General features: G+C 44.4%; 1 protein-coding gene across 1 annotated transcript in view; it reads right to left on the bottom strand.

Moving 5' to 3' along the window:
* Window positions 1-12,246, bottom strand: part of VWA5B1 (von Willebrand factor A domain containing 5B1) — a 1,692,038-nt gene that overhangs the window by 889,556 nt on the left and 790,236 nt on the right. The gene's annotated exons all lie outside the window — the stretch shown is intronic.

Below are 12,246 nucleotides of genomic sequence, written 5' to 3'. Positions count from 1 at the left end.
AATAACCCTCTAGAGTGAAGTTAGTGTCAACACCAAGTAACATTAAACTTGGATTTAGATTTTATATAGACTCTAAATAGAGACTGGCAAATGACAGAACGCACAGTTTGTTTCACAGAGACTATATATAAGTTCAAACTATTGCTACGGCAAAATAAAAATGACATAGCGCAAAAAAGTGTCTACAACAGAGTTACATAAAACACATTGCAGCCTGGTCATTGGCAGCTAAAAATATGAATTACAGAACCGGCTCTTTTTAGACAGCAAAAGTGTTTGCTTTTAAAGACTTGTGGATTTTTGCATTTTGCAGAACTCAGCAAAAAATACATGTTTGTATTTCTTTGTTTGGATTAGAATTGTTTGTATATCCTTGTGTAAGCTCGACGAAATACAGCAATTTTGGCATTTTGCAGACCTGCGAAAAAAAGACATCTATTGTTAGGGATAAGACATGTTTGTATTTTGTTTAGCAAGCATCTGCAAAATACTGACATTTCTGCATTTTGCAGACCTCAGCAACAAAGGCATGTTTGGCTAGGGACAAGAAATGTTTGTATTTCATTGTGTGAGCATCGGCGGAATATGGACATTTTGCAGACCACAGCCAAAAAGAAGTGTGGTTGATAATGAATATTTGTACTTTGCCATGTAAACACGGACACAGAAAGATATGAATGCAGGGGCTTATCTAGAGGCATTGAGGGTACTATGAAGCAAACTAAAACAGATGTAGAATTTCAGGACTGTCAATATAATGTGTATTTTTGCTGTGTCATGTCTGGTGAATATTGATATGGGTACAGACCATGTGCATCTTTCACATGGAGGTGGCAGGTGAGGGGTAAGGGGGGTTTATCGCAATATTTTAACAGGCTTACTTTTGACTGGGGAGAAACAGTTGTCTGTGACTCGTGCGGATGCAATATTTGGATTTAAAATTGACAGAAGTGTCCATCTGGGAGTTTTAGCTGTGAAGAACAACCTCCATTGTCAACAACCAACTTTAAACTATATATGTGCTTTGTTGCTCTTTCAAGGCCGGTGCTCTTTCAATCAGAACATTGTAAGCCGGCGGCATATTTGACTGATTGCAAAGTGTGTGCTGTGTGAGATAAGGAAGGCGTTTTACCAAGACTTATATTTTTTCACTGAGGGGACAATCTGCAGGGATTATCATCTGTTTATTCTAGATATGTGCTTACAGCGGCTCTCACATCATTCGCTAGGGGTGCAATGTCATTGCCTAGTTGCATCTTCAAGGAATGTTTGAATTATTTAGTGTTTATCTGGCCTACTCTGGCACATGTTAGCTATGTGGATCTGAATAGATGGCATGCAGAACCTGTTTATTGCAAGTTCTGAGGAGTGTTGTCTCATATCCTTGAGGTTGAGATCAGTTGGACAAAGCTGTGCAATTGGCATTATTTTATTTTGTGGAAGCAAAGCACTAAAAACCTATTGTGACTATTGTCTGTGTGGAGGAAAACACAGAGTGTTTCACACAATACTGACAATAAAGACAATGGCCCTCATTAGGACCATGGCGGAGGACCATGGCTCTATTAGCACCATGGTCCATGGCGCTAAGCTGCCAACTCCGCCATGGGGGTTGGCAGACTTACCGCCCCATTCCGAGGTTGGCGGGGCGGTAAGTCCCCAATCCCCATTTACCCTTCCCCATTCCCATTTCTGGCCCCATAGGGCATAATGGGAGTGGGGAAGCCGTTAATTACGCCACCGTAAATTACGGTGGCGTAATTAACAACAAGGTCCCGTAGCACCATGGATTTTTCCGCCTGCAAAAAGCAGGCGTAGAAATCACCATGGCGCTACAGGAACTCGTACTCAGGCGGTAAGGGGCGCCATGGTTTACGCCGGCGTAAACCCCTTACCGCCTGGGTCCTAATGAGGCCCAATGTGACTTTATAGTTTGGTGGCTTGGCGCAACAAGGTTTGAGTATGTGGCATAGATCACACATTTGTTGAAGTGCTGCAGCTGAGAATTGGTCACACAAGTACATGAAAATGTTGATTTATTTTTCAAATGGTACACCGGCTAGGGTGCTGCATTGGTATTAGGCCGCCATGGGTGTCTTTGTAATATTCTGAGTGTTGCAACAGTGATAATATTGTTGGTGAATATTGTAACATGCTGATGCTCATTGTGTAAAAGATGCTTTATTCTGAATCTATATTTTGTTTTTTGTGTGACACCATGCTACAACAGATTGATGGCACAGTGGGCAGACTCCCTGGATCGGGAATGTGTCAGCCGACAACCGGCAGCTGTTGGATTTATGGTGATGGATTCATCTAATGCAACACATCCCATCTGCTTTGGGCACCTGTAAGACTCAAGGATCATGTGGGGTCCGCTGCAGTTTCAGAATGGCTTTTTGGGATGCTTTAACACAGGTGAACAAATGGGACAGTTCAACAATGGAGATTGGCTTTTCAGATTTCTCAAGGGATCTTGGAAATAGGTGTATTGGGAATGCACTGGAATATGGATGAATGACCAAGGAACCACAATGTATTTCACTGTTTTGTTGTCACGAGAGGTATACATTTGGGACAGCATCGCTATCAAGGTACAATCATGGAACTCTGTAGGTAGCCGTATTGAGTCCCTAGCCAGCGCTACAGAATGTAACGAAGGCCACAAAAGTTTTTTAGGTGTTTGCATTGTCTTGCAGCTTCATGGGGTGGATTAACCATATCTAGCTACTATTAAACTGTGAGAGCACATGTTTCTGATGTTTACAACAGCAGAACTTGATGGATTGTTTTGAAACGTATTTCGCTAAATTAATCAGTAGTGTCATTTAGATGCCATGGTGGCTACATAAAACAATGGCAAAAATAATTGATCATATCAAGACTTCACGGTAAAAAAAACAATTTAAGCCTGATAGCATTTAATTTGAGGAACTAGTGGTAAAAATAGAAAAGTGCCAGTGACAGGCACGTTACCCTCAAGAGCTAATGCGCTAGTTTAGATGCATTGTACCCAGTAAGCTTTGAAAAGCCACCCATGATTACACAATCACAATAACACAATATAAAAATGTTAATGGAGATTTACTTTTGATATCACGCTTATGAAATGGCTCCACGGTTCAGTTGAATGCCAATTTGATGGTTAAAAGGTATATGTCTCTTAATTATCACAGTGCCAGCAACCTCACAAAATACATACAGTGCAGCCACCATATGGCATGTTCCTTATGCACTTTCATTAGTAAAATCCAAACTTTCTGGGAATTTGCAGGCCTCCTTCATCTTGCTAGGCTTCAATCTAAATTGAAAGCTCTAAACGTTTGCAAGTATGTTCACATAAAACTGTGTGAATTTCTATGAAAACTGATCTCTGACAACAACCCCATCGTTCCTGGTTGTGCATGGGATATTATTGTTGCCCCTTCCCCCAGCACCATCTGTGCCAGCAGTTTGCCCGGTCTTTCCTGTTCTCCGAACCTCTGTGCAGCCGCTGGTCTTTCGCTCTACTGCTGCCCGCTATTCGTCCAATTGCGTTTTAATAGCATTCGCCGTCTGCGCCGTTGGGGCAGTTGCATACTGTTCTTGGAGCTCGGCTATTGCTGTTTCCCTTCTTCCCAGTTCCCTACGTATATCTTTGAGTACCTCCAGTTTTGTGTACATAGCAGTGCCCCAATGTAGACCTTGAATGCTTGCCACAGAATTGCCTGACTGGCGACAGCTCCGACGTTATTTTCAAAAAATTCAGCAGCATGTTGCGCCAGGCTAGTCTTATATACTGGGTCCGCCAATGCAGCTGCCTTAAATCACCTTTGTGGTCTTTGTGGGGTGACTTCAGGGATAACTATCGATAGCAGTATCAGAGAGTGGTTGGATAATGTCCTAGGGGGTATAGTGGCCTCTGTTGACCAGCCCAAGACCCTCTGTGATACCAGACATAGATCGATCCTAGAGAGCATGTCGTGCATCGATGAGTAAAAGGTGTATGCCGGCTGGGAACCATGTAGTGATCGCCAGGCATCTCTCAAACCCAAGTCCGCGATGTGTATGCGTATTATCCGGGCTGCACCCGTTAAAGATCTAGGGGTACACAATGTCCGGTCTAGGTTTACATCTAATATGGTGTTGAAGTCCCCTCCACAAATAATTTGGTCCGTTGGGTATTTTGCGCATTTTTGGAAGACCTTGTTATAATACTCCGGGTCATCAACATTTGGTCCATATATGTTAATCAGTAATACTTCTGTGTTGCCTAATTTACCATGTACCATCACACCCCTGCCATTTGGGTCACTGTCTGTCACGAGATGTGTGAACGGTAATGTTCTATCTATCAATATCTTAACTCCCTGGGCTCTGGTGGCGTAGGATGTGTAATATTAGTTGTTCCCCCACCCTGGTGCGATTCCACTTGCTTGGTGTCCTAATAAATGTGTTTCTTGGAGGAATAATATCTTCCCTCCTATTCTATTGACATAGGCTATCACTTTCTGCCCTTTCACAGGCATTCCAAGGCCCCTGACATTCCAGCTCAATAGTTTTATCTCTGTTAGTTTCTTATCAGCCATATGGTTCTATACTTTCTTTCATTACCTCCATACTCCAGTACCTGACGGTTCCATGATTATAGCTCATTGCTGTCTAATTGTGCAATCTTTTAACTTTAACTCCCTAACCGTTCATCTCACCTCCCTCCCCCACCCTTATAGTTCCCCAAACTTCAACTATGCAGTTCCCTTCAATCCCTCCCCCAAGCCCCCTTCGCCCAATACACTAACTCATGCACTCGTATATGGGGGACTGTGTCGCGGCTGCTGGGTCCCGTGTCCCGGAGCTAACACTTGCATCTTTCCTATTACGGTTTCTGACCTTAATTACATTACCACTGCACATAGTGAAATAAGTTGATTAGCAAAGCGCTGGTAATCGACACAATAATATGTATTTTTGAGAGCAGTGTCAGATTTACTTCTTGTCGTTGCAATTAAACTGATACGATAGTTATCCAGCATTGCCTGCTCATTCCTTCATTGGGGAGTCTTGTGTGGTCCCATCGCCTCCGGCGGGTGTCTGCTTATCATGCACAGGGATGTTTGTTTCAACAAAGGTGACTGCTTCTTCGGTGAATGTGAAAACATATGTTTTATTCTTATACTGTACTTGCAATCTGGCCGGAGACAGCATTGCATATGGTATCATGCGTTCTCGCAGCATCTTCTTTACCCCTGTGAATGTTCGGCACTCCTGTTGCACTGCTAGGGTGTAGTGGGGGAACATGCAAATTACGCTTGATCCCATTTTCAATTCCTGCTTGTCTTTTGTGGCTCGCAGTGCCAGGTCCCTGTCTCTATAGTTCATATGTTTCACAATTATCGGTCTTGGGTAAGCGCCTGGTTTTGGACACACAGCAAGTGATCTGTGTGCCCTTTCAACAACGAACATCGCCGACCACCCGGGGTCTCCCAACAGTTCCTTCAGTAGACCTTCGACTGCCTTTTCCATCGGGCCCTTAAGTGCGTCTTCCGGAACTCCTACTATACGTATGTTGTTGCGGAGTGACCTCACCTCCAGGTCCTCGCACGTTAGCTTGACTGTGCCCAGGTCTTTGGCCATATTGGTCACTGTGTTTTGTAATGCCTCAAGTGTGTCTTCGGCCGTGCTGATCCTTGTTTCGGCTTCAGTTATATGGCACGTGGCTTTTTCCAGCTGATTCCAGATCGACGTGACATTTACGTTAATGCCATCGAGTTTATCATTAGGTGCAGCAAAACCCTGTTGCATCGATGTGAATATCCCCTGTAAATCCATGGGAGCTGTTGTCATCTGTGGCGAGGGTGAGGTGGCATGGCTTGTGCCGCTGCTACTCATGGCACTCTCTTTAATGGTTGGCTTTGTGAATCTTTCTATTGATCCTCCCTTCTTGGCCGCTATCCCTTTGGGCATTGTACAACATTCTGGTGTGTCCCAATTCTCAGGGGCTGTGACGCTGTGGCGGGTATTTAGGAAGGAGCAGGCTTCTTGTCTCCTGCAAGGAATATGCCCAGGTGTGACGTGTGTGGGCCATGCTATAGCAGTGGTTCTTCTGGCTTATTTATCTCTTTGTCGTCCTCTCTGTTTGGGTGGGATGCCCAGTGTATCTCTGGGTTGTTTCAGGATTTTACCACTGTTATGATTCCTGTGTCTTGTCCTTAAAGTGAATTTAATACGCTTTTGCGTGACACAGGCGCAAGGATTTGTGAAGCACACCTCCTGATGTGTGTCCATTCAGGTTGTGTCTTTGGTAGGACTTTCTTTAATCTGCGCGGGTCATCTGTTAGTGGTGGGGATCAGGCTATCTCCTATTTGAAATTGGGGAATTATGTTTCGGTTGCTCCGTTTGTTGTTTCTGTGCCCGATGTGCTGGCACTAGCTTGTGCCTCCTTGTGATTGTGGATCAGCCCGTTCACTTCGAGTTAATGGAGGATTCTGTCCAAGGTTTCTTTGTATTTGGTGCTCTGCATATGACTGGTGTGTGTCGTGTGTGCCACTGTAGCAAGGCATGGTGTAGCAGTCTTGCACTCACATCGTTTTATTTGGACTCCAATTTAGTTTTGAGTGTCCTGCATGTTAGTTTCCCCTGCACGCCTTCTCTGTGTTTTACAGTGTGTGGTCAAATGTCCATTCTTATTGACAGTCTCCGGCGGGGTCCGGTGATGGAAGGGCACGCTTATCACAGTTCTCTCATTTGCTGTGTGGTGGTAGAGTGTTCTAGTGCGATGCGGCTACTGCGCCCTGAGTTCACCCTTGGGTCTCATCTTGCTCGGTTCCCATTAGCTGGGCCTGCTACATCACCTTAAAGCTTATGTCCCCGCACCAGGGTTCCTAGTTGGTATGTTGAATACTTTGTGGTGTTGGCGGGACAAGTGTCTGTTTGCTGCTAGTTTCACCTCACTATGCACTCATTAGCTATACCAACCGTTCTACTTCACCAGCTTTGCCCTGGCTCCAGGGCACTGGGTCGGGTGATTTTCACTCCTTGGGGTTAGCGGGATAAAGGTGTGTTTGCCAGTGGGGCCTTATGAGTGTCACTCCGCCCGCACCCCATTTGCGTTTCCCGCCTGGTCTTCCCCTGCTGCCCGGCTCACCGTTATCTCGTCGCAGTTTAGGCTGCGGCTCTCCGCGCTTCAGTTCCAGTTGGCAGGCTGGGGCGCACAACCTTGCTGGTCTGTTTTAGCAGGCTCCTCAAGCAGGGTCTGGGAGCATTGGTTAGCCTGCTCAGCGTGCATGGAGAAACCTGCTCTCTGTGTCTCCTACTGTCCTGTGCCCGGTGGGGATCAGCATCTCCGCGGGCTGGGGGGATTCGTTCACCGCACCTCTCAGTAGTTGGCCAATCCGGTCTGGGACTTTCGTGGGTAGCAGCTTGGCCTGAACTTTGGGAGTGGTGGGTAGTACGAGCTTGTTAGTGCCTTCCCCAGGTGTCTGCACAGGTTGCGGTAGGAGGGCCTGTGAGGCAGTTTGGTATCCTCACGGGTGGCCGCCCCGGGCCATGGTGACAACACGGTGCAACTCTTGTTACGTTGATTCTATCCCAGCGATTTATTTTCGTGCGCAGCTAGACAGTAGTCTCACACACTTCTCTGTTCAATTATGGCCGAAACCTGGCTATTTTCAGTGCGTTTTACGCTCTGGTCCTCGGCATGCCGCAGGAGCTCGCGCTCAGGGCTGCATGCAGCTACGTGTGAACAGCGCCCCCAAAAAATATTTATTTTTTATATGCATTTGTATATTATTTTGTATATTAAAAAATATTAATTTGTATATTTGTATTTACATTTAATATAAAAAGATATCAACATTTTTTAATAGCCTTTTGATATAGAATCTATATTAACTATATATCAAATCGATATCCATCTATACTCACTCACTCTCTAGCCTTTGGCCTTACAATTATAACATCATAAAGTCATCTATCCTCTCTATAAAATGTATATCTGCTTCCTATTACATTAAAGGCCAAACCCTGCTCTGACGTCATTGCCGTGTCGCACTGCAAAACCCTAAATTCACAGTGCCTGTCTTCAGAGCTCACTTTGCCCTCCGTAGTCGGCCAAGCAGCACCGTAGCTGTTGCTCCCATCTTTCTTTACATTTGATATAAAAAGATATCAAGCATTTTTTATACCCTTTTTATATAAAATGTATATTCACTTTATATCAAATTGATATAAAATCATACCCGCTTTATATCAAATATAAATTGTATATCAATTCAATATCAAAACAATTTGTTATCCTTTTAATATTAAATGTATTTTAAATGTATATCAAAACACTATCAAAAGGGAGTGAGGCTAAGGACACAAAGGAGGTGTGGCCACCTGTCAAAATTAAGTTGTTGTGAAAGGGGCCCCCATTAACTACTCTACTTATTACCAGATGTGCATTTCACCCTACGTGTGCAGCATGGGGTAAAAAGTAAGGAGACCCGAGTAGCTCCTTCATGGCGATGTAGTCTGAGTAGGAGCGCAGACCCCATGTTTTTCTCATCATGGAACTTATCCCGCTTTTTAAGATTGTAACCTAAGAAGCAAATGAATATGAGATTGAATTCAGCCACACTTATCTCTGGTTATCTAGGAAATGTTTCTATTTTGCTGTATATTTGTGTTAAAATAACATGGTAGATGCACAAATTGTAATACTTTTACTTATGCAGGGCTGCCTCTGATGACTGTGTTTACTTTCCATGTTCACGTGCCTGCAGTACATTCCTAAAAGGGTAATCTTAACACTGCCCCTGAATGTTGTAAAGGGAAGGTGTCTGCAGCCTTTGGCTCTCCACATGTTTTGGACTACAACTCCCATCAGCCCTTACCAGCATAGTCAATGGTAAGGGATTAAGGGAATTGTAGCCCGAAACATCTGAAGGGTAGCAAATTGCAGAGTTTAAAGGTGTGAAGGCAGGCGCTCAGTTACCAGTCTTTAGCTTCTCCTCCTAACGCACGTTTTCATGACTTCAAATTGCAGACCTCTGTTGTAATGCATCTATCATCGTGCATTTAATGCATGTGATGTCCGATTGTGCATTGCTGAATCCCAGTTAGGTACAGCCAGGTCTTTAAGGGGGTCAGGTCCGGAAGTGAATAATTCATGCCAGGTTAATCCAAATCAGAACCCCTTCCTTGCGCCAGCTAAAACCCAGATAAGGTGGAAAAGGTGGATAAGGCAGAATACAGAAGTGCAGCAGTTCTAAGCAGCTCAATGTAGAAAGAAACATAAAAATCACTCACCCTCTTAAAGTTATGCTGCAGCAGCGAAAATTAGTTGTATGTCCCGTCCCGTTCCTTTTTTTCGCTGCTTCCCTCTGTGCATTCTTCCCCTTATGATTGTAAAGCACTCTGTTGCTTACTGAAGCTTGGTCCGCGCTCAAACACCCAAATAATAATAATACCAGCGAGACCATCCTGCTGCATGGTCTTCCATTCAGAGCCATCTTCAAACAATGGATCAGAAGGCCATTGTCCTGACTTCTGCATCCTATTAGCCCTGATGTGCCAAGCCCTTTCATTCCTTTTAGGATCACTCCATGGCCAAGGTGAGGTACTCAGTACTTAAAATTTGCAGAGCTGAGAAGGCAACGGTACTGATCACATCTGGTCATATTAATAAACAGCTATACTTATAATGATGGTGCTACTTGATCATCCTAGAACTGACAACACACTGGTCATAAAGGCTGTGTTATCCAGGAGACAGTAAAGGGACATATGTGGGGATTTACTCTGGCTAGCATGCAGGAATCATCAGAAATGAACTCCAGGATCTTATTTTGCATTTTGAAAGGGGAGGATGTGTGAAGCTCAATGCTGTGGGGGACAATGAATAAAGTTAACAGGGGTCGTTTAAAATGAATTCAGCATTTATTCCACTGTGTTTCTTTCAGCCTTTACACAGTGGTGTGGCAGGCATAGAGCAAAAGTGGGACTCAGGTATCTGGTTTGTATTGCGCAGGGGAGGGGATGTAGCGATGGGGTTTGTGGGGATCAGAGTGGGCCAGCAGTGAACATTGTTCCACTACTTCTTTTCGTACACTTTGGCCCCTGGTCATGTCTGTCTCTGATGTGTTGTGTCCAATGGTGCTGCGCATTGATATCACAAGCAGGCTACAGCCGCTGCTGCGCCATCACCTAGTTGCTGAGCACATTTTCAAAAACAGAAAAAAATTGAACAGCTCTTCTGAAACTGCACTCACTCTCACCTATGCTGCCTGACCTGGGTTATTTTTACCCATATTGTCTCAGTGGAGTGGTTACTGGCTATGATGCCCAATTTGGCTCATTATTGCAATGATTGTCTGATGGGGTTATTACTAATTGCCATTACTTTTACTCCAATTTCATCTACGTGACATCCCAAAATAATCCTTCATACACTGCCTTTAAAGCCCCTTCCAAACCTCCTCATAGCCCACCCGACAACCAGCCTCCATGATACCACCAGGTAATGTTGCCTAGACATATACATTATTTAATGTGCTTTCCTTAAAAGAAATGAGGTTTTATTCAGTTTTCCGACAATGTACTCTAACATGCACGATTTGTGACAATTTGATCAAACATCCTCTTCAGGGGACATCTGTGAAGGCATCAAGACGCAGACACAGACAACTGAGTAAAACCTTGGGTCAAAAACATTTATTCAAATAAGAGAAGGTTGGGAAAATGCATACTTTGCCCTTTGTTAAGGAGGGATTTCCCTAGCAACCTAAATCCAAGGAGACTCTTTGTCAGGAAGTCCGAAGCAAATATCTGTCTGTGTTCAAAACCTATACTTGCCATCACAGCTACTTGACTATAACGTGTAGGGACTGTTAGCATCAAAATGAAAAGTGTTCAAATAAAATTTCAGAGCTTCTTCCATCTCGTTGTTGGAAAAAGGTTTTTCCCTTCCACGAGATTCAGAATGATGCACTTTGTCAAAAAGAGGGGTGCCCTTCCCCACGCTTTCAAATCTCTCAATGTTCCAAAAACCAATACAGTTCCTTAAGATACTACTCAGCTTTTTGCCAGCTTTGCCCCTTCATCAATTTCACCAATTTCACCAATATCACAAAAGTTCAGTTCAACAATATCAGATCACCCTTGTTTCTCCTTGGTAGTCAGAAACAAGCTTATAGGTGAATTACATGGCTTTTGCTTTAGGTGGGTGTATTTGGTCTAGGTGCAGTTGCCAGACCACATGGTCCACCCATCAAAGGTCATGCAACTGACAGACAATACTTGCTTCTTCTTTGCAGTTACATTGCCACTGTTTCAGCTTTACAGTGGCATTGAGTATTCCTTGTGATACTCTCTTAGGACCTGTTTTGCCACCATTCACTTGTTATACACAGTTACTTATATTCTTATGGCACAAAGTTTGTTTTCTTCAGTTTATACCATTCACAGTTCCTTTGTATCAGGGAATGTCACCAACTGCTGGCAATTCAAATCATATTTCATCACACTTGCTTTCTTTAATTCGGTAATCAAAACATACAGCTTTGTTTCATTCCATTCAAGTGCATTTCATAACTTTCTCTCAAATTCCCAGTGTACTCTCTTGCTGGGAATTTGCTTCAATTTCTCTGGCCCTTTCCTGGCCTTCTCAATTTCATATGATTCACAGCTTGGTGTTCGGAAATCCTCCTATTCACGTTTCTTAGCCTTCAAGTTAGTGCATTGTCAGAAGTCTTTCTTTTAAGCTGGACCGCATTCACAGTGCCTAAACGGTCCCTCGCCCACTCGCGAGCAATCCAACCAGCACAGAGCGTGTGGTTTACCCACAGCGTCCTGGAGTCATTGAATCTCCTTTGACTCACCGGGCACGCTGTCTCTGGGTACCGCTGTTTGTGTCAGCAGGCTCTCTGTGGCTGCTGCTGCTCCCGGCTCAGCTCGCCTCGTTTACAGGATCTATGCTACCTCGGTTGAACGGAGAAGGAGTCCCTGAGACTCTTGGAGGGTTGCAGACCAGTTCTGCCACCGGACACCTTTCCTGCTTCCGCTGCAGCGACTCTGCAGCTCCTGGACACTTCAGGCACTCGTCTCACTGGCCTCTCTTCTGGCTTCTCCTGCAAGCGTTCCACAGGCGCTCTCATTGGCCCCAATTGAGCGTGCCATTTATACCTCCCTTCAGGTCCCATGATCCCAGGCGCAGGAAATGTTATTTTATTTAATAACGGTCATGGTACTTGGCATCCCTCTTCATCGTCCCAGTACCAGAGTGG

The sequence above is a fragment of the Ambystoma mexicanum genome, chromosome 8, assembly GCF_040938575.1.
Source record: "Ambystoma mexicanum isolate Mex_15411 chromosome 8, UKY_AmexF1_1, whole genome shotgun sequence".
Classification (NCBI taxonomy): Eukaryota; Metazoa; Chordata; class Amphibia; order Caudata; family Ambystomatidae; genus Ambystoma; species Ambystoma mexicanum.
This window is presented reverse-complemented; position numbering and strand designations above follow the sequence as displayed.